Here is a 25,512-nt window from a genome sequence, read left to right on the forward strand (position 1 = left end):
ATAAAGTGTTGAGTACATGATCCTAGCCCAGTAGAAATATGTATACTTGAAGGAAAGGTAACTTTTAAGATTGAGTTACAAAGGACTGCACATCTTATAAAGAATATTATAAAAAGTAAACGACCACCAACTTTCAGAATGCCATGGTTGGTCTCCTAAGTTTGGTTCAGCTAGTTGAGTATATTGTGCCTAAGTAAGAGTTTCAGAATGGTTTAGCTAATGATGCATACAGGGTCAAAGTAAGGGCCACATTTAAGAAAGCTATAAATTGTTTAAACACATACACACACAAAGCAGTTTTTGGGGCAGCAGAATATCCATAGTACAAGTGCTTAGTTGTAGGAAGTATGGCACTTAGCTATACAGTCTACTGTCAGGCACTTCTTTAATGAAGAAGCACAGTCCTGCATCCTGGGACAGAAAAAAAAAAAAAAAACAAGCTGCTTCATTAAAGACTATCTACTTCATTCCTTTCAGCCAACATTGGTACATCAACTTTTGCATCTAGCAGCAAGTTTACTGTTGATACATAGGAATTTTTAGGGTTGTTTTAGGTGCATCTCAGGATTATAGCCTTAACTGTGGGGTCACACAGCACTTAAGACTGTTGCTTCTATTAGTGCCACTTATTCTGTTTTGCAGTTTTTTAAGCATGTAAACATCCATTATGGGGATTCTAAGCCTAAAAGACACTCTCTTTTAAGTTCACCCTTTGAAACAGTTTTCTCTCTCTTATCTTATTCAAACATTCTGTAAGTTGTCATTGTAGAACACAGGTTCATAGTTTAGTACTAGGCTAACGGCCCTTGTGGGCCATTTTAAGCCTAACCAATTACTCCACGTGAGAATCAAACCCTGCATCTTGTGTCTGTAAGGTAAACACCTTAACCATTATGCAAACCTTCCCTACATATTCAATAACATATTTGTTTATTAGGAGGATTACTGCTGTAGTGTCATTCAGTATCTATGGGAATTGGCTGCAGACAAATATTCTACCTTCCACCATGACTTCCAGTATTTTTGGACATTCCAAGTACAAAGCTCAACTTCTCCTCCTGTCCAAGACATTGGTGTGATTCCAAACTAAAAAAAGGGAGCAGCACTTGACATTTTCAAGATTGGGGCAGGTTGTTTTTTTGTTATTGGAGCTTTTTTCCTGATTTAGATTGTTTTGATGTATTATATTCTATTTTTATTGTGTTTTGCTACTGCATATTGTGATAGAACTTTTTAAGGTCCTTAACTTCACCAGAAAAAATATTCTGCACAAGAACTATCACCATTAATGTTTATTTTGCTAGGGGTAGAACCATTACAGCTTTCTTTCCTGTAAATATTGCTTTACTTTTTATAGAAAGATAATTTTTCAATGGGCTCATAATCTTTTCTCTTTCCGAGAGCACAAGAAGCTTTTAGCATTGTTGAGAAAGCATCTATCCCTCTACCAGTAAGGGGCTTAAAAACCTCAGCTTTGGCCGGCTAACAACTTGGTTATATTCAACTGGACGTATAAGAGAATTTAAGTACCTTTATCTGCACTTTTTAAAAAAAAAAAAATACGGTATTTAATTTGATTTAAACTGTGTTGAAGGAATATTAACTGAACTGGCATTTTTTCTGCTCTTTAGTAACTTGAACAGAAGCTAGTGTTTGCTGAATTTTGTTATTTGCTAGTAATTACAGGTGTGGGGGTAGCCACATTCTTTGATTTCCTGTCCTTGCCTAGTTAAGTGGTGCATTGTGAAGTATTTTCTGCTTAAAAACCTCAGCTTTGGCCGGCTAACAACTTGGTTATATTCAACTGGACGTATAAGAGAATTTAAGTACCTTTATCTGCACTTTTTAAAAAAAAATAAAATATTTAATTTGATTTAAACTGTGTTGAAGGAATATTAACTGAACTGCCAGTTTTTCTGCTCTTCTGCTCTTTAGTAACTTGAACAGAAGCTAGTGTTTGCTGAATTTTGTTATTTGCTAGTAATTACAGGTGTGGGGGTAGCCACATTCTTTGATTTCCTGTCCTTGCCTAGTTAAGTGGTGCATTGTGAAGTATTTTCTGCTTAAAAACCTCAGCTTTGGCCGGTTAACAACTTGGTTATATTCAACTTGACATATAAGAGAATTTAAGTACCTTTATCTGCACTTTTTAAAAAAAAAATACGGTATTTAATTTGATTTAAACTGTGTTGAAGGAATATTAACTGAACTGGCAGTTTTTCTGCTCTTCAGTTATTCCCACCCACCCTCCGTGGTTTTGTTTTGGTGTTAATCTTAGTGGCCTTGAAACTGCCCGCCCCTCAGCCTGCCTCTGGGCTCATCTCATTTGCTCACTCAACTGAGTGCAGTGAGATCATATTCTGATTTCAGGCACTCCTACTTTGTACAAAGAGAGCATCTGGGAAACAGACAAAAAAAAATTAAGCTCATTTCCTGTCTTTCCTGTTAAGTGGTATAGACTATTTGTAGGCTTCTGAGCCCCCAAGCCCTTCTGTGTTTGAGGGAAGCCTTCTAGGTTGTTTTTTTTTTTCTTATAACTAGCCAGTTTTCTAGTTTCAGCTCTCAAATCTGTTTCTTTGATCTCAGCACTTGTTCAGATAAAAAAAAAAAAAAATTCATCTGCTTTTACTGTGCTTGTCTTTCTACCTACTTCATTTTACTTTTGCATCATCTTAAAAATACTCAATTGTATTTATTACTGCTTGGAGTAACTCATTCTAAGCCTTTTGGTTTAAACACTTGGGCTTCGGACCAGTTGTTTTGCAGTGAGAGGGTTTGTGGTCTGCACTGTTGTGGCAGAACAGGTAGCTTACATCCTTCTAGGTTGGGAACTGCTGATTGAGGGCTCAGTGTCTGTTCTAAAAGTGTATTAATTCTGGTTTAAGCACTTGGGCTTTCAGGCCAGTTATTTTACATTGAGGGTTTGTGGTCTGCACTCTTGTGGGAGGAGAGGCTGGACTCTGCCCTTCTGAGCTGGGAATTTCTGGTTAAAGGCTTATAGTGCATGCATATCTGAACTGCTTCTTACTGAAGTTGTTGCGCCTTGTTTGCTGTGGCATAGACTGGATTCGGGCCTGCTGGATCTAGCGTTGTTTGTGTAACTTGAGCACTAATCCAGACATTCTCTAAAGTATTCAATTGTATTTATTACTGCTTGGTTGTAACTTGATTAAAGTGTAGCTATCATTCTAAGTCTTTTGGATTAAGCACTTGGGCTTCAGACCAGTTGTTTTACATTAGGAAGGTTTGTGGCAAGCACTGTGGTGGCAGGACAGGTAGCTTTCATCCTTCTAAGTTGGGAACTGCTGATTGAGAGCCCAGTGTCCAAGTGTATTAGTTCTGGTTTAGGCACTTGGGCTTCAGGCCAGTTATTTTACATTAAGAAGGTTCGTGGTCTGCACTCTTGTGGGAGAAGAGGCTGGACTCTGCCCTTCTGAGCTGGGAATTTCTGGTTAAAGGTTTATAGTGCCTGAATATTTGAACTGTATCTTACTGAAATTGGTACACCTTGTTTGCTCTAACATAGACTAGATCCAGGCCTGCTGAATCTAGCTTTGTTTATATGCTTGTTGTTTGTTTGCTTGTTATTTCCCTGGAAGCTAATTCCACCTAATACGTGGCTTCTCAGTGCTTCTGTGGATCACTAGTGATATCTGCATTGCTTACTGTACTTATTTCCTTGTTTCACTTGAAAGAAAGTTACTGTTTGTCGTTTTTGCATTTAGTTACTTGTAACACATTGCACTCAAGTTACCTGGCACTTGCTCACTAAAGCAATTATATAAGTCAGCACTCAAAATTAAAAGCACTACACCCTCACTCCCCACTGGCCCTTGTTTTCAATTATTAAGGAATTCCCAATATTATTCTAGCATGTCCAAAGGTCAGTTGTCAATCTTCTCTCCGGTCCAGCTGGTGAATCTGGGAATCTTGAGGCAATGTTATAACTGCCTCATGTACACAGACAACCCTCTCCTCCTCCCACATAACACAAATACTTGCGAGAGATGCAGCTATTTAGCCAAACTGGAGGCTGAGCTCTCTCAACTCAGGACTGGCAAGACCAGACAGGAGGAGAAGGCAACTACACACACCACAAAACCAGCCTCATATAATGCTACCACACCACTGAATCAAACACATAAACACACAAAGACATACTCGGAGGCCCTGAGTAAAAATTTACCTAAACAGCAGAGGCCTCCAAAGCAGACACCCAAACAACTGCTACCTCAAGACACCCCACAAGCAACACATAAACCACAAAAGCAGTGTGCAAAGCAGTCACAGCCCTTAAGGCCAAATACAACACCAAACATACTTGTCATAGGTGACTCCATAGTCAGACACACTGACGTCCCACTCACCAGGCTGAACAAGGAGAGGGTCACAGTAAGCTGCCTATCGGGCGCTAGAATCCGCCACATAACACAAGCACTCGGGTCACTCCACGGCAAGTACAAATATGACACAGTCATTGTCCATGCTGGTGTGAACGACCTGAGACGCACCTCCCTGGACTACATGAAAAGAGACATAGAGGAGCTCTCTGATTATGTAGCCCAGGCAGGTATGACCCTAACCCTGAGCAGTATCCTTCCTTCACCAAGAATGATGCCACAATATAGAGACAAGATGATCAGCTTTAACAATTGGCTTAATGTCTGGTGTCATTCAAAGGGGATCCAGTGTCTGTCTGCCTGGGATGACATGCTTGACAAGCCACGCTGCTTCAAGGGACGGCTTGCACCTGTCACCCTGGGATTCGGATATTGGCTAAGGCTCTTGCCACCCCATAGTGCCTTTTTAGGCAAGGCTCAAATTCTAAACCTACCACCCTAGAAAAAAAAATGGAAAGAAACTGAGGGTAATGCTGCTCAATGCCAGAAGTCTAAATCTCAGAATGCACGCACTCGAGGCCCTTCTCAGTATGGAGAACATCGATGTCTGTGCTGTAACTGAAACTTGGTTCAAGGCTCCTGAGAGCACCCCGGCACTATTAGGTTTTACCTCATATCATGCGTTCCGGCCCCAAAACCCGGACCACACCACAAAAGGAGGGGGTGTATCCATATTCATAAAGGATACCCACACCTTCAGGTTGGTGGTAACGCACGAAGCTTCGGAAACCATCCAGGTGCAACTAACCATAGGCAAAACTGCTCTACAAATTGTAGCATGCTACAGGCCACCCTCTCAAACTCAGGAACCCCACACAGCCATCCTGAAGACACTGGAGGGTATAAATGTATCTCCAAACACCATCATATTGGGTGACTTCAACTACCCGAATATAGACTGGGAACATTACTCAAGCCCTAACTTTCTAGCCCAACGGTTCCTGGAGTTCATAAATTCAAATGCCATGGAACAGCTAGTCACTGTTCCCACAAGAGGAGAAAATATACTAGATCTCATTATCACAAACATGGGGACAAAATGCTCCACACTGGAAGTATATCCCTCATTGGTGAGATCTGATCATAAACTAATCTCACTGGAAATCCACATCCCGCCCCACCCCAAACAAAAAGACCACAGTGAAGAACTTCTCTAAAGCAAACTTCACACTACTCAAGACTGGTGTGGTATCCTTCAAGGCCCCTGAGACAGTGGAAACCACAACCCAAGCTGCGGAAGCCCTTACAAATGCCTTCCATGAACACCTCCAGGACTGCATGGATCAGGCAATCCCAAATAAAACCAAGACTCTTTCCACAAAGGGCAAATGTCCAGTCTGGTGGACCCCAGCCATTAACAAACTTTACAATAAGAGGAGAAAGCTATTACATGATGGAACAAAATCCATAAAAGGGAAGTCACCCCTGATCATTATTAGTAAAAAATACGAGCACTCATAAAATCAACTAAGGCCAATTTTGAGAGAAAAATTGCCATGGATTCAAAGGACAATCATAAGGCCTTTTTCAGCTATGTTAGGAACCTGGGTGGAAACTCCCAGATATGCTCAGAATTAGTCCAAAATGATACAAAAATCACTGAACCCACAGACATTGCCAACATACTGGCAGACAGGTTCAGTGCAAACTTCACCCCCCCCTAAAGGAGAGATAACTATCCCAGCGGAGTGTAGCCTCCCAGACATCTCAAATGCGCAGGTGAAAGCTGCTCTCTCTAAAGCTAAAAACACAGCATCAATGGGACAGGATGGTGTCCCCGGCTGTGTGCTACACGAGCTAAATGAGGAATTAAACCCGCACATAAGGCAGCTGTTTAATCTCAGCCTTACCACAGGATACGTGCCCAAGGAGTGGCGTAGGCAACTGTGGTCCCACTCCACAAAGGCGGTGCCTCTACGGACCCTGGTAATTACCGCCCCATAAGCTTAACAAGTCTAGTCTGCAAAGCTATGGAGAGGATCATAATGGAGCTCATAAACAAAGATATAGGGGACTTGGAGACATTGGACCCGACCCAGTTTGGCTTCGTCAAGGGAAGATCATGCCTTTTGAACTTGGTCGACTTCTTCGAAACAGTCACCAAGGCCATTGATGAGGGAAAGGCAGTCCATACAGCCTATCTTGACCTTGCAAAGGCTTTCGACACAATACCCCACTCGGGTATTGTAGAAAAACTTACCAGCTTAAATGTAAACCCATATGTCACAAGATGGGTTGCAAACTGGCTTAAGGACAGAACCCACAGGGTTAGAGTTGCTGGCGCTATGTCAGACTCCAAGCCGGTCACATGTGGTGTCCCACAGGGCTCGGTCCTTGGCCCCCTATTGTCAAGTACAGGCCAACATGGGTGGACTTTGGCTGACAAAGTTTGCAGACGACTGCAAACTGGGCGCCATAGTGGAAAGTGCATCGGACACGGATATCCTTCAGAAGGGACTCACGGAAACAGATAGCTGGTGCCAGAGCCATGGCCTGAAGTTAAACGCCAAAAAATGTATAGTCATACCCTTCGGGAAAAACAAGGTAACCCCAAGCTACCATATAGGTGGCAATCCACTAAGCACAGAAGAGGTTATCAGGGACCTGGGGACCCAGGTTGACAGTGGCCTTTCTTTTGACACTCACGTTGCTAAAGTGGTTAGAAAGACCTTCTACATTGCCCACCTGATCATGAAGGGATTCACATCCAGATCTAGTGAGGTCATTGTTCCCCTGTACTCTTCACTTATCAGACCAATGATCGAGTGCAATGCCCCATTTGGGATGTATCTCGCCCGACATCTGCAGCAATTGGAGAGACCCCAAAAGTTTCTCACCAAAAGGATAAAGGGACTCCAAAATCTGTCATATGCTGCCAGATTGAAGAAACTCCAGCTCTATTCAGTCGCATACCGTCTGCTCAGAGGTGACATGTGCCTGACATACAAGGCCATGTCCAACCCAGAATTAATGGACATGGTCCACCTCAAAAAATCCAAATCCACCAAAACCACTAGAGCAAGTGACTCAAACCTTAGCACGGATATAAATAGGATGTGCTGGAGGGATAGATTTATCACTCAGAGACTCCCTATGCTGTGGAATAGAGTCCCGGTCCATGTGAGGCAGAGCACCTCGCTGGCTCTGTTCAAGAGAAATCTTGACCTGTGGATGGGAGATCGTAGGTTTACCCCGGGAATCATCTCTGTGTCACTGCTGGACAGAGGCACAACAAACTAATGGGTACAGTATTTTTTCATATAAGGGGTGGCGTAAGCCACAAAAATTCGGGCTAGGCTTATAAATGCCTTGGGGCAGATAGCCTAGTATAAACCTATGAACCTTTGCCTAGTATTTTAAAACCTAAGGAATCACTAAAGAAGGAACATAGGCCCAAGAAAATAGAAACCGCAATAAACTGCTGATTAAAGCATCAGCAGGCAGGGAGAAAAAAGCCTATGCAAATCTGGTCATCCCCACAGAACCCTGGGGAAATTGGTCCCAGGGAGGTATTGACTTGTCCACTCAACCTCACAGCAGTTTTGTCCTCTCCCATCTTAGTCCTGCGCTAGACACTGGTATCTTTTTTTTTTTTTTTTTTTTTTTAGTTAAGCTAACATAGAAGCTGCAAAATTCCCCAGGCCAGTCACCAGATTCCTTTGAAATTGATTGATATCTGTTCTTGTTTTTTGTTTTCCTTGTACCATAGGGGTGATTTTCCCAACAGGTTATCCCTGTTTTTACACAAGTGGCTTCAGAGAGCCCAGCCATAATACTTGATGTAATGTTTTTCTGTCTTGCTTTCATTCTTACTAGGTTGGGTTCGGATTCGATCCTCTGATCCGTCTCTGCCTTTATTTTCAAGCTCGAGGCGCTCTGCCAGCTCATGGCTATATCCCTATCCCAGCATGCACAAGAACCATACCCAGATCTCGTTTGCTGCTAAACAAGATCGGGTATTCATCTGCTAGCTCTGGCTAAGTATTTTCTTTTCCACACCTTTAACTGTAAATTTAAGAGTTGTGTATATTTTTTCTAAATTTACACATTGGACTGTGTTTACTAGTTGCTAGATATTTCCACTTTTTGAGCTGTTTTTCATATTTTATTTATTTTATTTTATTTTACATTTGTTAACCGGGGGTGTCTGACTGAGCCGAAAAGGCCCTTTTTCAGCAGAGGCCTGGGGAGAAAAGCTCCACAAAGAAAAATTACAGACCCATTTAGTTATTTAGACATGATCAGTATACGCACAAATTACAAGAGACATGTTTTTACAGTGGTATGCGGCACATAAACAGTTATAGTGGAAAGAACAAAAAAATATATATATATTAATTTTAAAAATAAAGGTAATTAATAGATTTGTGGTGTACAGCTGAAATTTGGAACATAGGTAGAATACATACGTAGTACACAGGTACAGTACATACGTTGTTGATTAGCCAGTGTTTGTGAGTAAGATTGAAAACTATTATCAAGTGCTCTAGATTTAGTATGTATATGTTATCCGCTTTCACTAGCCTGGGGAGCAATCATGGCACTGCCAGCTTTGCTTGAGATGTTGCCTGATGAGATCTTTAAAGGAGGCTTTGGATGATGTGTTTTGAATGCTAGTAGGGACAGAGTTCCATTTTTTAGCCACTGAACTACTATATAGTGCATCTCCAAAGCTATTGTAGCTGTTGGTGACTTCTAGTAGTAGTTTGCTTGATGATCTAAGAGGCCTTTTGGCTGAGTGATGTTGTACTAGGTTTTTGAGGGCAGGACACTTATTGGGGAGGTAATAGATAGAATGACAGAGGCAGAGCTGATTGTAGGTTAGGAGGTTGGGCAGTTCAAGCCAGTGGAGCTGTCTCAAAGCAGTACAGTGATGAGTTGTATATGAGCAATTTGCAGCAAAGCGGGCAATTCTGTTATAGCAGGCTTCCATTTTGCTTAGTTCAGTTTTGTTGAGATTAGTCAGAATGGGAGATGCATAGAGTAGGGTGGATAGAAGTTGGGAGTGAGCAATGGCTGATCTTGTGTTGTTGGTAAGAAATGGTTTGATACGGTAGAGTGACCCCAGTTTGGCATGTACTTTTTTAATAGTTAAGTTCAGATGACTATCAAATTTTAGGTGGGAGTCTATGGTTATTCCCAATAGCTTAGCCTGTGCCACTGGAGCGATTGGAGTAGCATTTGTGGAGTAGATAGTGAATTGACTGTTAGTGTTTTTGTTAGAACCTGTTATAATCATAAGCTGAGTTTTCTTTGGATTGAGGATAAGTTTGGCTTTGGTAAGGTAGTTTTCAACGTCAGGGAATGCTAGTTGAGTTGTTTGCAGGAGGGTGGGAATGTTTTGTGCAGCACAGATTAAGGTAGTGTCATCTGCATACTGAATTATAGATGCATGCTGTGTGGAGGTATGGAGGTCATTTGTGAAGATTGTGAATAGTAGTGGTCCTAAGATAGAACCCTGTGGGACTCCTATAGTTATGGGCAGCTGAGGAGAGAGAGAATTTTCCCATTTCACAGCTTGGTTCCTGTCAGTTAAGTAGCTTTGGAACCAGGTAAGAGTGGAATTTGATAGATGATATTGGTTTAGTTTGTTTAGCAGGATTTGGTGTGAGACTGTGTCAAATGCTTTGGACATATCCAGGAAAAAGAGTTGACACTTGTAGGCCTTCATTTTTGAGACAGTTTACTGTGTCTGTGAAGCAGAGGAGGGCTGTAGTGGTACTATGGGCAGGTCTTGAAACCATGCTGAGTAGGTGACAGGATGTTGCTGTCTAGGAGATAGTTTAGCAACTAGGTATGGATGCATTTTTCTAGGATTTTGGCCAGGGGCGAGAGTAAAGCAATGGGTCTGTAGTTAAGTTCAGTGGAGGTCCCGCCTTTATGTATGGGTGTAACATAGGATATTTTCCAGAGTTTGGGCACATAGTTTTCAACAATTGATCTGTTTGAGAGTGGAGACTGGGATTAGCAATAGCATCTGCTGTGAGTTTCAAGAAATAGCTGGGCTGCTGTTGATGAGGTTTTTAGTTTGGAGAGCATGCTTTTGATTGAAGTGGTGGAAACTGTTTTGAGGGTAAAGCTTGTATTAGTGTTATTTGTGTTGGGGGATAGTGAGGAAGGAACTGTCCTGTGATACTAAGGATAGAATTGAGTTCACAAAGTGGGAGTTGGATTGTGTTTTGATGGGAACTTCAGGGGTGTTTGGTTTGGGGGTAGCCTTTTGGGTGTCCTCTTTCGTTAGGCCTTGTATCCCCTTCCCGGCTGTTGTTAATTTGTAATAAAAACAGTTAAATAACCCGTTTAAGTTAGAGGGCTTTTAACCCTACTGTTTTTTTGCCCTTTTTCTCTTCTCTGTTAGCGTCTCTTTCTGTAATAGTATTACAATTCGTTTAATTTAGAGAATTGTAATAGCCCGTTAAGTTAGAGGGCTTTGTCTTTATCACCTCTGTTGTTCTTAGTTAGGGACCAATTTAAGTTAGAGTGCTTTGTCTCCGTTTTTTCCATTGTTGTGTTCCATTTTTTTTTTTTTTTTTTTACTCGTAGCTTGACCCGTTTAAGTTAGATGGTCCAGTCTGTTTATATTAAAAAAAAAACGTTTCTGTCCTGCCCTTTTTTTCTTGTGTAGCTGTTACTCTAAAAATGTCTGGCAAGGAATCAAAACCAATCGGCTTGAAGAAGTGTGATAAATGTGGTAAACAAAATGCCCCTTAGTGTTAAACACACACTTTGTTTGTTGTCTTGGGGCTGTCCATCTCCAGGAGTTGTGTTCCATTTGTCATGCTTTCAATCATAGAGCACTCCTGTGGAGGAAAAACAAATTGATCTTGAATGGTCTTCTAAAACCCCCCTTCTCAGAGGCACTGGAAGAAGACCAGGTTCATCCAGATCTGACAAATCTCCCTCTTCTAAGTCTAATAAATCAGCCAGATCTGGAAAAAGGGTCTTCCTCTTCTACTTCATTGAAACCAGCACAAAAAATTCCAAGACTGTCCTCCTCCGATACAAAGGCTACTGGATCCGACAAGGCTTCATCGGCTCCGACGCCTTCCTGCTCCATGCTGGTTGAGTTTGAACTTAGGAGACTGTCTCCAACCTTGGAACCGATCTCCCCTAGATTGAGATCTCCTGTTCTACAAAGAACAAAATTCCCCATCTCCTTGACTCTGTCTTCTAGGAGTCTTTTGGATGACGACATAGACCAGGTGGTACAGAGGCTTTTACAGACACCGGTGCTGGCTAAGTTACTGTTGGATCCTATCCCTAGGGCTTCGGATCCTACGACATCCACCTACTCTACTCCAATTTCTCCTCCGCTCCAACCCTGGGCTTTGGATTCAGAAGGTCTGGAGCTGATCTTAGTGGAACTGTGTGATCTGAGACCCACCGCAGGTTCTATGGATCCAGCCATGGCTCAGATGTCCTCGGCTCCATCGGAGCTGGAGGAGTCTAGGAGCATACACTCTCCGGTTGGGTCCAGGGGGACGAGTCGGATCAGACAGCTGTTGGTTCTGACTTTACCTCTCTGGGATTCTGCTTGGATGAGTTCGGCTCCAACCTCAGCCTCGGGACCATCGTGTCTGGATGTTCTTCGTGTTTCACTGTTGCAGTCATCACTTGTGGATTATCCCTGCTGGGTAGCCCTCAGCCGGCCCAAATATCAGAGTAAAGGGTTTTCCTCCTGCGTCAGCTGTCTGGTGTCTGAAGCTGATGTCAGGTCGTTAGGGCTATAAAATGAGGCAGCCAACGCCATTACATCAGTCTTTCTTGCTGTGGATCCCAAAACAGAAGCAGTTTGCGAGTGCATCAGTCGGATGTTGCCAGAGTGAGGGAGTAACCGTCTAAAGCTAAGTACCCCATTGGGGAACCTTTTCATGTATTTAACCAATGTCAGAGAAAGTTAATAATTGTCTCCTCAATGGAAAACAGATCCCACACCAAGACTTTCATATCTTGTGCATCACCTGCCTAGGCCCAGACCACAACACCCCAGGATGTCAGTTCTGTGCTCTGTTTAATGCTAGGACTATTAGGAGAAGGGCTGAAATTGTAGCTAGACACTTCAGCGAGAGAATTTCTCACCGCTAAATGGCATCAGTCGGTCAGGCTGCTGTTGAATTTCCAAAAAAGAAAGATAAGGAAAAGGCCTCCGAGAGTTAGGCCCTCTGATGATTCTGATCCGAAGTCAGCTAGCCTTCCATCCATTAGAGTAGCTGAACTCAGTGAGGCACCTTCGCCACCCCTGATGCCAGCAGAGGAACCATCACAGGCCTCTACCGAGACCCGAGTCTAGTACACCGTCAGGTCCATCTTCTCCTGCCGGTATGTTGGCCTTCAGTCCTGTGGTTGGATCCGGAGCCACTTTGCAGGCACTGGTTTCCATAGAGTCCGTACCGACTGACGCCGGGCAGAGACTGACGGCCACGCCACCAGTTAAACTAACCTTGCATAAGGCCATTGAATCCACGATGCCCAAGACCAGGACTTACCCCTAAAAAGACCCCATCCCAGGGGCCCAGCCACCTACTTCCTTCCACCCAACCTGCCACACAGTCACAGCAGCTGCTCAGAATGGCAGAGGGTTTAATCACTCTAAGAGGAAGCCAGCCTACCCAAGCTACCCCAGCCAAAAGGAAGAAGGGACACTCCTCCTGAGGCTCTTTCTGTCCAGGAGTCAGAAGGGTCTGAACTTTTAAGAGTCAGACATTAAAGAGCAGCCTTTTGCTGCATTTGAGGATTCTGATGCTGAGGACCCCATTCCTTCTGCCTCCCCACCTGAGGACCTCTCTTTCGGGGAAACTTTAAATTCCCTCAGGGTACATTTTTAGTGGAAGGCACAGGATTACCCTCAGTCAAAGAAGAGACTGAGAGAGTTCCTTGACCTGCCACAGCACAAACCTTTGGCCATTGCCCCAATCCTGAATGTGGTGGAGGATGTCGTCTTGGAATCTGCACTCACCACAGACTCTCTCCCCGCTGCCCCCAGGAAGCCAGACAGATGATATAGGGTGCAAGACACCCACAAGTATCTTTTTCTAAAAACCCTACAGGTGACCCAGAGGTCATTACTCAGGGTCCTAAGGGGGGGCTAGGGATAGCTCCTCAAAAAAAAAAAAAAAAAACATCCCAATTGATAGAGAGCAGAACCTTAGCTGAAGTGCAGACCTTCTTTCCTAGTCTGTCTGCCTTAGCCATTAGAGCTCTGAATTGTCAATTTCATATGCTCAAATACCAACAAAATGTGCTGGAATTATTAAAATAAAAAATGCCCACCCTACCAGATGGCAGTACAACCAGGGAACTAGCGGATCTTATACGTTCTACCTCCCAGGTAGCCAAGCATTTGCAGCATTGTGGGTTTGATGCCTTGGAAGCTTCTAGCAGGGCTTCAGTATCTGGCTCAGTGGTCAGAAGGTATGCCTGGTTAAGGAAACAGCCATTGCCTGACTAGGTAAGTTATTCAACATCCCTCTAGACAAGGACCAGCTGTTTGGATCTAAAGCTGAGGAGGTTATTAAGAAAATGGAAGACAAGGCCAAATCTATGCTGACTGTGAAGGATTTTTTGCAGGTACAGCCTCCCAGGTTCAGTAGGAACTTCCCCACAAAGTATTGGTCCTTTCCTGCCCAAACAAACCTGTGCAGAGGAAGGGGCGCAAGGACGGGTCTTTTAGGCACCAATTACAAAGCCAACAGAGATTTAGACAATGGATAATTGCAACACCTAGGCAAGGGAGTTCTAAGTCCACTCCCTTCTCCAAGGACTCTCAATGACCATCCCCCCCCACACAGAGGGAGACTAGGAAGAAGACTTTCCCTCTTCCTAGAGAATTGGCAGGCCATCACCTCAGAAATATGGGTCCTAAAAATTTATTACCAATGAGTACAGATTCTCCTTCAAGGAAAACCCCAAATATTCAGGTTTCCCGGATGTACCAGCAAATCAGAGGACAGTGGCTATCCGCAAGATCCAAAAGCTTTGAGCCCAAGGTACCGTGGAACCTAAACCAAAGGAACAGGCTGGAAAAGGGTTTTATTCCAGACTGTTCCTGGTACCCAGGAAGGAGGGCATCTGGCACCCTGTTCTTGACCTATCCACTCTGAATCTGTCCCTACTGGTCCCAAAATTCAAAATGCTCACCATACACAAGCTTTTGCCAATGCTGATACCACATGCTTGGCTAGTGACCCTAGATCTGAAGGATGCCTACCTCCATATCCTCATAAGGAAGTCCTGCAGGAGTTTCCTGCACTTCAGAACAGGGTCAGAACACTTTCAGTTTTCTGCTCTGCCCTTTTGTTTATCTACTGCTCCCAGAGTCTTTACCAAGTGCCTGGCCCCTGTCATTGCCTTTTGCAGACAGAAGGGCATACAGATTTATCCCTACCTGGACAACTGCCTCATCCAGGCAGACACCAAGGAAAGACTCCTGCAGGACCTTACTTTTGTTCAGACTCTACTAACCTCCCTGGGATTCACAATCAACTGGGAGAAGTCCCAAATTCACCCCCACAATAAGGTTAACCTTCCTGGGAGCTCTACTGGACATATCAACACAAACAGCCTCCCTCCCTCCAGAGAAGCAGAGCTTCCTCCCCTCTTTTCACAGCTGGCCCGCAGGACCCACCTCACAGCAAGGAAATTCCTGCAGTGCTGGAATACATGGCCTCCTGCATCCTGTTGGTACCCTTAGCCAGACTGCACATTAGGAAACTAACTACAATGGTACCTTTGGTGCCAACAATCACAGTCACTGAAACACCTGCTGCCCCTGATACCTTGCTTAAAGGAGGAGCTCCTATGGTGGGCAGAGGCATGTACCCTGAACAAGGATCTACCCTTCATCACTCTTCCCCAGGGCCAGACCATCACCACAGATGCTTCAGACATGGTCTGGGGGAAACACCAAGGAAGTATGTGCACTTACGGCATTTGGGAACAGGAGGTTCAGGTCCTTCATATCAACGTAAAAGAAATGCTGGCGGTGCACAGGGCAATCCTAGCTTTCAAGGATCCCTTGAGACCAGGAGTGTTCTTAAGACAGACAACACAACAATAATGTGGTACATCAACAAGCAGGGAGGCACTCACTCCTACCCCGGGCAGCCTTTGCTTCCACTGCCTTCCTGAGAGGGGTTCCAACCAAGGATAATTTGGAAGCTGCTACCTGGACATCCATCCACACACTCACCAAACACTACCAGCTGGCTACCTTCTCCAAAACCAGGCAGGCTTTGCATCTGCAGTCCTGCAGGGCATGCTGGCGTCCCCTTGAAACAGTGCAACTGTGGAGTTTTGCTCCTTCCCTCAACCCTGTTTCTCAGCTTTGGGAATCTTCCAAGTGATGACTGCAACAGTGAGACATGAAGAACATAGTACAATTGTGTACACTTACCATAAATGTCGATGTTAGAGTGTATTCACTATTTAGTCCTGTTTACCTCCCACCATCTCCCTTTTTCTCTTTCTTGGGGGCTCCTACCTATTGGGGGCAAGAAAAAACTTATGTAATGGCATCTGCTGCCTTATTTTATAGTCCTGATGACCTGACGTTCGCTTCAGACACCAGACAGCTGAAGCAGGAGGGAAACCCTTTATTCTGGTATTTGGGCCGGCCGAGGACTACCCAGCAGGGATAACCCACAAGTGATGACTGCAACAGTGAATACACTCTCATCTACATTTGTCGTAAGTGTACACAACTGTACTTTCTGGGGGGGGGGGGTCCCTCTGGTTCTTTGGATCCAGGCATATCCTCAGATCAGGGATGGGACGGGGGGGTTTGGGGTAATGAGGAGGGTACCGTCTCCGCAGACAGGTCCACAGTCCTCTCTGGATATTCCTCCCCCTAAAGCTTCGGTACCTGCCTCTATTCCCCTGCATCCACTTGGATGCAGAGATCCTAGGCCTCAGAATGCCCCACAGGACACACCCCTCATTCTTCCGAAACCTCCCCAGAGTACCCTTCTGAAGAGGTCCCTCGGAAGAGACTGTGCAAGAGGAAGCACTTAGACTCCCCAGATGAGTCCATCACTTCTGATACGCTGAAGGGTCCCCACAGTCACCTCCTGATGATGTCTCCTTTGGAGACATCCTGGAAATGCTAAAGCAGAGAGATGGCTGGAAGTCCACCAACCCTTCAGCGGAGGAGGCGTTCGGATCTCACCCTTCCCACCTCTTGGGTGTCTCCGCCTTTCGATGAACTTATGGACTTGGTTTCACGAAAAGCGTGGGAGTCCCCAGATTCCATCAAACCTGTTCCTAGGGGGCCAAACAAATTTATTACATCCCCCTCTGACAAGTCTTTTCTAACCAAGGGAGTCCCAGTAGATGCTATGATTGTGGCAGCGGCCACTAAGAAGGAACTCTGAGACATCTTTTTCTGTCCATCCTCTGAACAAGGAGTCTCAGACTATGGACAGATATGGAATGTGCATTTTTTCTTCAGCGTCTTTTTTTCTCTCAGATTGCTGAACTACCTCACTCACTTTGAGACTGCAAAGGGATCTCCTGAAAGAGCTAGGAGATACTCTCCAAGGTTCATTAGCTGAAGGAGTTGCTGACAAAATATCTTCAGATCGCTACCTTAAATTCAGTTACCAATGCCTCCATGAGATTTATCTCCTATGCAGCTGATGGGGCGAGTAGAGTAGCGGATTTGGAATTTCCCTAAGGAGACATTCTTGTGTGCGCTTATGTGACTTCACAGAACCTTTCTAAATGCCCCATTTGACAGCTCGTCCTTATTCTGGCGTAAGGTAAAGGACACACTCACCAGGTGTGAACAGGAAGGAAGGAACCCCATCTGCCGTAGGAGTCCGTTTTTTCATGCCTACTAGACCTTATCCCAAAAGTCAGAGAGGTAGTGGTAAAATGTGGTTCCGGAAATCAGAGATCTTTTCAGGACACATGGTGAAACTTCTTCCAGAAGCAAAGGGGGAAGTAATAATAGAAGATGCTGACCTCGTGGCAGAGTGGATCCGCAAAATCAGGGTGGCAGAGAATCTTTCTTTGGTAGGCCCTTTCAGTACTCCTGAATGGAGGCCCGATTATTCATCTATGGAGGCAGTCGGGGGTTGCTTAACTTTGTACCCAGAAGCCTAGCAACAAGTCACAAAAGACAATTTGTTACAAAGCATCATATCCCTTTTCTCTTCCTGTTCCAAAGATAAAAAAAAGTTTCAGACATTGCACCCAAAAGGAACAGGTAACTCTAGAAATACAAAAGTTGCTAGAAAAAAAGGGTCATCCAAGAAGTACCCGCAGACCAAGTAGGATCCAGAACTTACTCAAGATTCTTTTTAGTTCCAAAGAAAACAGGGGACTGGAACCCACTTCTGAATCTCAGTATTCTAAACAGATCAGTAAAAAAGACCCAATTTCCGGATGGTGACCCTGCAGTCGATACTCCTGGGAAAAAAACAATTGGATGTGCTGTATAGATCCCCAGGATGCGTACTACCACAAAAATGGACAGTTGATCCAGGAGACACCTGCACTTTTGGCTGGGACCCAGTCACTACCAATTTTGAGCCCTGCCCTTTGGCCTCACTGCAGCCTCCAGAGTGTTCACCAAATGTATAGCAGTAGTAGCGGCTCACTTGAAATGTCTAGGATTCCGGGTGTTTCCATACATAGATGATGGTCTCTTATCTGACACGACCAGACATCTGCTAATAAAAGCCATTAATACAACCTTGCAACTCTGCTACCACCTAGAGATTACAATAAATTACGAAAAATCTGCCTTAGTGCATTCTCAGCATGTGGTACACATTGGGGAAAAATTAGACTCAACACAAATGACAACAAGACCTCCACCAGAAAGGATCCAAGTTCCAAGACATCAGATGATGTACCTTTTTAAGAGGGAAAAAGGCCCAGGCAAAGATGGCCCTAAAGGCTCTGGGGATCATGGTAGCAGCGATAGTGTTAATTCCCCCAGCACAGCTGCATATGAGAATTCCTCAGTGGTTGCTATCCACTCAGTGGTTGATGCAAGAACTGCCGATGTCTCACAAAATAGTCATAACAGAAACCTGCAAGAAGGATCTTCAATGGCTTCACTCCACTCAAGTGACTCTAGGTCGACTGTTTGTTCTCCCCCAACCACTGGCCATGGTGACTACGGACACCTCTCAGGGTGGGGAAACATTATCTGGGAAAGACAATCCAAGCCACCTGGCAGGATCACGAGGCCCACTTGCATGTCCTAGAGATGAGAGCGGTGCTTTTAGCATTGCAAGCATTCCAGGACTCCCTTCCTCTGGGAACTATTGCAATCCAGACAGGCCACGTCAGTTGTATGGTATATAAACAAACGAGGAGAAACCAGATCTCTTACCCCCTTTGTTGAGAGGCCCTGAGAGTATGGCAATGGGCAACCTCCTCCCAACATTTTCTGATAGCATGCATCCCAGTGAAATCCAACGTAATAGTAGACAAGCTAAGCAGAGCAATTTTAATGGCTCATGAGTGGTCTCTGAAACAGGGAATACCGGAAAAAAATTTCCGAAAATGGGGCCAGTCTTGTTGCGACCTCTCTGCGATATCTGTGAATGCCAAATGCAGCAGCTTCTTTGCCCTCATCCCCCCCTCCCGGGGAGTCACCAAGGGATGCACTCGTTCATGATTGGCCCCCTGGACCACCTCTATGCTTTTCCTCCCCTTCCTCTAATTTCCAAAGTCCTCCAAAATGCCAGTTCTTTGGGAAGGGACCTGATGCCCATCACTCCATACTGACCTTGCCAAATCTGGCTCCCCTTCTTGTAGCCTCACCTTTGGGAGGAGCCATGGATTCTGGACCCAGTTCCAGACCTTTTCACTCATGCATCAGGAATGCAGCACCCATCTTTTCAGGCCCTAAAACTGACAGTGTGGCTGCTCCAATTCCAATGATAGCCAGGTTTCCAACCCTGTCCTCTTTAGTTAAACACATTATAATCTCGTCTCATAAGGCTTCAACAAAGAAGACTTATAAAAGCAAATGGAAAAGATTCTCCTTATGGGCAACCCAAAACAATGTTGATCCCTTTTCTGCTTCCATTAGTTTTATTCTGGATTTCCTAGCAAAACTTTTCAATGACTGTGCAGCTGCAGCTACTATTTGGGTTCAGCTAGCAGCGGTCACGAATTTTCACTTGGGATACTCAGGCTTCAACATAATGTCTCATAAACTATGTAAAGCTTTTCTCAAGGGTACTTTGTTATTAAGACCTGTCAGAGAGCCTCCAGCACTATGGGATGTAAATTTCGGCCTATCCTGCATAGCTTTTCCTCCGTTCGAACCATCATCGTCTTGCAAATTAAATTTTTTGACCTGGAAAACTTTTTTCTTGGTAGCAATCACCTGTCCTAGAAGGCTATCAGAGTTGCAAGCTTTGTCCATAAAGCCCCATAATTGCTTTTCCATAGAGACTGGGTCTCTTTGCGAACAAACCCCTCCTTTTTACCTAAGATAATTTCAGAGTTAAATTTGATCAAACTATAGAATTACCAGTTTTCCTCCCAAATTATGAAAATGAGGCAGAATACTTGTTACTGGATGTACATAGATAGACAGTTATGTTTTTACCTACACAGAACTGCAGAATTCAGAAAATCTAATCATTTGTTTCTTTTTCAGATTCAAAGAAAGGATCCCTTGTATCTAAAGTTACACTTTCTAAATGGCTTTCAGATTGCATAACCTTTATCTACAAGTCTCAAAATAAAGAACTTCCAAAAAAGTTAAGGATACCATTTGTGCTGCAGCAACATGGGTTAAACCACATACTTTTATCACTCATTACAGAGTTGAGTTGGCCTCCAGGAATAGAGCCTCTTTTGGATCCATAGTTGTGAGGAATATTCTCCCATGAGCCACCCAAGATTCAATGTGCTAGGGACACTGTCCCAACATAGGAAGAATGAAGGCTAGATAGGACAACATCACATAAAGAAGTTACGTTCCATGTGTGCTGTCTATCTTTCGCCTTCATTCTTACATCCCACCCTTCTCCTCCCTTCCCTTTTACTCCTAGAAGACCGGATCTATACAAATTGGATTACCTTGACCTCTGTCATTCTTCCTCAGCCTCTAGAAACTTCATTGGAATATTAATAACTTTATAATTAAGGTAAACAAGATCTGGAGGTAGTTCTAGTGCATGCTAGGATAAGGATATAGCCACGAGCTGGAAGAGATCCTCGAGCTTGAAAATAAAAGCCGAGACAGATCCGAGGATCAGATCCGAACCCAGCCTAGTAAAAATGAAGGCAAAGATGGACAACACACATGGAACATTATGGTGAGTACATAACTTCTTTTTATTGGACAAAGACATGCACCCATGTTAGAGCCTCCTTTCTAGTCACTCCAGTGTAAGACACCCCTTACTACAGGTGCACTCTCCAGCCTATATGCCTTTGACTGTAGGAGGTTTGTTGAGCAGTACGTGGTCATCAAGTGACTCAACCATTGACAGTAGGAGAGGTCCCCCCCCTCCATCTACCCATCTATAAACAAGAGTAAGCCCCCTCCTCCTAATTCTACAGAGATTGATTTGGGAAGATATTGCTTTTTCCAGTGAAGAACTCCTCACTTTTAGGATATTACATGGATGAGGATGAGACTGTTTGTTTCATCAGACTCCTCAAGAAAGATTTTTTTATGTGGAGAAGCTTTGAACTTTAAATGGATTTCCAAAAAGGTATAGAATATACGGATCTACTCAGAAATCCTGACACCCATATAACTGATGTTCATTTACGCAAGATGAAAATAACGAAAGATGAAATACCCAAACGGTGAAATTTTTCCATGGTAAGGAAACACTTGCTTAACATGCCCTTATCTCCACAGTAGTGTGATCCTGGAGTTAGTATATATAGTTGTGGGGGGAGTAGCGCCCAGCTAAGTGGGTTTTACTTACCTCAGTGGGTGTTTAATTTAATTTATGTTTGGGCAAGTGTTTACTTACCCTGGGACAATTCCGTTGTTTGGGTATTTCATCTTTCACTATTTTCATCTTGCTTAAATGAACATCGGTTGGGCGGCCACAGTGGTGCAATGGTTAGCATTGAAGCCTTACAGCAAGAGGTTCTCCAGTTGAATTCTTAGCTGGGGTGCCTTCTGTGTGGAATCTGCATGTCCTCCCTGTGGTTGTTTGGGTTTCCTCCCACATACCAAAGACATGCTCCAGATGGATTGGACACTCTAAGTTGGCCCTACCTGTGAGTGTGTGCCTTCTGTGGAAGGTTGGGCATCAGGCTGGCAACTCAAAAACTCCACTGACAATTGTTCTGCGGACCTTTGTTTTGCTGTGGCGATCCCTAACAGGAAAAGCTAAATAGAGAAGTAGTAAACTAATGTCTGTTATATTGGCGGTGGGTTTTTGAAGTAGATCTAGAAAATGCATACATTAAAAAAAAATCTTGGTTATGGAAGAGCCAAGCCCAGAATCAGTCCTGCAGATATTCGGGGACAGTTTTGAAACGTTTTCCCTTAAGGACAGTGTGTGACCAGCAGTGATATCTTGTAATGCTGCTGAGAGATGCAAGTTGTCTCCAGGTTTCATCACCCTCTATCTAATAAGGGTGCAGGATGATAACAGTCGGACTAATTAATCACAGTCATGTGGCAAATTAAGTACTAAGGAGATATACCCCAGGGATTACCTCAGTGTCACTGCTCAACAGAGGCACAGCAAAATAATGGGTATAGTTCCCCATACTAAAGGGGTGGCGTAAGCCACAAAACTATGGGCTAGGCTTGTAAATGCCCTCAGGCAGATAGCCTAGTATGAACCTATGAACCTATGATCCTCAATCAAATGAGTGTGTCAGGCAGAATCCATGGTAATACTTCAGTGGACAAGATTTGTAAATTGACTCAAATTTTGTTCAAGTTGAGGAAACACAATGTTAAATTGTGATATACCACTGATGGTAGTAAAAGTAGGGCAGATGGGAAGAGTAGTACGTAGACATGCTAAGGATTCAGCCACTTACAGATAAGTAGCAGTTATTACACAACACCCTTGATTAAGTTTACTTTAGTTTCCTCTCCAATTAAATTCTAGAAGAGAATGGGAAAACTGGAATCAGTAAAGCAGGTTTTTCATCTGCCATTTCCTAGCTAGAGTAGAAGTTATTCCATTAATCAGTGGCTTTTCTGCAGGAAACTGTTTAGGGTGAATTAGATTAAATATAAGATGGTCTTTATAAAGAAACAAGTCGAGAAAATTACTAGCAGTCCAGAGCAGGCCGTAAGGTGCTGCTAGAGGAGTAACGTGGTAGCTGGTAGTTCTGGCTGTGCAGTCCCTTCTCCCTCCCCATATTCATGGGGGGGGGGCCTTCCTGCTTCTGAAGAAATTCCAGCTAACTTTAGGTAAGTGGGTAAGGGATATTTTTATCATCAAGTTACTAAGCGAATTTCAGAGCCTTCCATTCCTTCAAGAAATGTATCCCATTATGTTAGGTTGATAGACTTAGCGCAACCTATTTTGATGTTTAAACCTCAAAATGCACTCACTCCAGGCACTCCTTAAAATGGAGAACATCGACATCTGTGCAGTGACAGAGACCTGGTTCAAGGCTCCAGAGAGTACCCCTGCATTACCAGGCTATAATTCATACCACACCTTTCGGCCAACTAACCTGGACCAAAACACTAAAGGCGGAGGCGTGTCCATATTCATTAAGGATATCCACACCTCCAGGCTAGTTGCTCAGCATAATGCATCCAAGATTATCCAAGTGCAACTAACTCTGGGCAAGACCGCAATCCAAATTGTAGCTTGCTACAGATCCCCCACTATACCCCAGGATTCCCACTCCTCATTTCTTGATACACTGGAAAATATTAGGGTACAACCTAACACCCTAATAATGGGTGATTTCAACTACCCCACCATTAACTAGGAAAACTACTCATGTACCAACTCTTGTGCTCAACTTTTCTGGAATTCATAAATTCCAGTGCCTTGGATCAACTTATCCACACCCCTACTAGGGGCAGCAATATCCTAGACCTGGTTATTACCGACATGGGCAACAGGTGCTCCACACCAGAGGTCAATTCCTCGTTGGTCAGATCCGACCACAAGCTAATCACCCTAGACATCCACATCCCTCCCCCACCCCACCCCCCATTAGGGAAACCACCGTAAAAAATTTCTCCAAAGCCAACTTCACGCTTCTTAATACAGAAGTGGCAAACTTAACAACACCCATGCTGATGGACAATAGAGGTATGACTGCTGAATCCTACACAAATGCACTTTATAAGCACTTACACGAGTGTATGGATTGTGCAATCCCTAACAGAACCAAGATGCTATCCTCCAAAAAAGGAAGCCAATCTGGTGATCCCCTGCCATAAACAAACTCTGCAACAGAAGAAAGAAACTGTTGCAAAAGAGAGTAAAATCCCATAATTGGAGGAACTCCCTGGTCAGCCTCAGTAAGAAGCTGAGATTCCTCATAAAATCTTCCAAAGCTAGTTACAAAATTGCCACTGACTCCAAAGACAACCACAAAGCATTCTATAGCTATGTCAAGAATCTCAGTGGCAACACTCAGATCTGCTCTGAGTTACAACACAATGGCACTAAATATACAGAACCAACTGATATTGCCAACATCCTGACAGATAGGTTCGGTGCTAATTTTACCCCCCTCTCATCCCCTGAAGGGCCCATCTCTATACCGGAAGAATGCAAAGTTCCTGTAATCATGGCTGCACAGGTAGGAAACACACTCTCCAAAGCCAGGAACACAGCATCCATGGGACCTGACAAGATCCCATGCTGTGTTCTACATGAACTACAGAATGAACTGGCACCCCACCTAAGTACCATGTTCAGTCATAGCCTCACCTCAGGCTGTGTGCCCACTGAATAGCACACAGCGATGGTTATCCCACTCCACAAAGGGGGAGTCACCACGGACCCTGGAAACTATTGCCCCATTAGCCTGATGAGCCTGGTCTGTAAGGCTACGGAACGTATCATCATGGAACTTATAAACAATGACATTGGTAATCTCCAAACTCAGGACCCCACCCAGTTCGGGTTTGTAAAAGGCAGATCATGTCTCCTAAACCTGATAGACTTCTTTGAAGCGGTCACCAAAGCCATAGATGAGGGTAAGGTGGTTCACACAGCCTATCTAGATCTCGCCAAGGCTTTTAATACTATTCCCCACTCTGAAATTATAGGTAAACTCACTAAACTAGGTATAAATCTCTGTCACAAGATGGGTTGACAACTGGCTCACTGACAGAACCCACCCTGTGAAAGTAGCAGACTCCAAATCCAACTTCAGACCAGTGACAAGTGGAGTACCACAGGGTTCAGTCCTGGGTCCTCTCCTGTTTGATATCTACTTCTCTGAAGTACAGGCTAACACAGAAGGTCTTTGGCTAATGAAGTTTGAAGATGACTGTAAACTAGGAGCCATAATCAAAACTCCAAATGATGTGGACATCCTACAAAAGGGCCTCGCTGAGACAGATGCCTGGTGTCAAAGCCATGGCCTCAAGCTCAGTGCCAAAAAGTACATTGTCATCCGTTTTGGTAAAAACTCTGTACCCATGAACTACCACATAGGCAGTAGTCTACTTAACACCGAAAGTGTGATAAGACACCTTGGGATACAGGTGGACAGTAGTCTCTCCTTTGATAATCACATCACCACACTAGTCAGGAAATCCTTCTACGTGGCACACCTCATCACAAAAGGTTTCTCATCCAGGAAAAAAGAGGTCATTGTTCCCCTCTATTCGTCACTCATTAGACCCATTATAGAGTACAATGCCCCTTTTGGTATGTACCTCACAAGACATCTGCAACAACTGGAAAGGCCACAGAAATACCTCACAAAGAGGATTACCAGCCTCAAACAGATGCCCTACGCAGACCGTCTCAAAAAACTGCAGCTTTACTCTGTTGCATATCACCTAATCAGAGGCGATCTCTGCCTAACACACAAAGCTATGTCAAACCCAGAGCTTTTGGACATGCTCCACTTAAAGAAATCCCAATCCCTCCGAGCTACACGTAAACCTTGTCACCACAATAAACAGAACATGCTGGAGGGATAGATTCCTGTCCCAGAGACTTCCCATACTCAA

The 25,512-nt window shown here is 44.1% G+C and overlaps 1 protein-coding gene across 6 annotated transcripts in view; it reads left to right on the forward strand.

The window, feature by feature from the left end:
- MGAT3 (beta-1,4-mannosyl-glycoprotein 4-beta-N-acetylglucosaminyltransferase) overlaps positions 1–25,512 on the forward strand; it is a 773,371-nt gene that overhangs the window by 605,543 nt on the left and 142,316 nt on the right. The gene's annotated exons all lie outside the window — the stretch shown is intronic.

The sequence above is a fragment of the Protopterus annectens genome, chromosome 1.part0, assembly GCF_019279795.1.
Source record: "Protopterus annectens isolate FY-2018-M chromosome 1.part0, PAN1.0, whole genome shotgun sequence".
Classification (NCBI taxonomy): Eukaryota; Metazoa; Chordata; order Ceratodontiformes; family Protopteridae; genus Protopterus; species Protopterus annectens.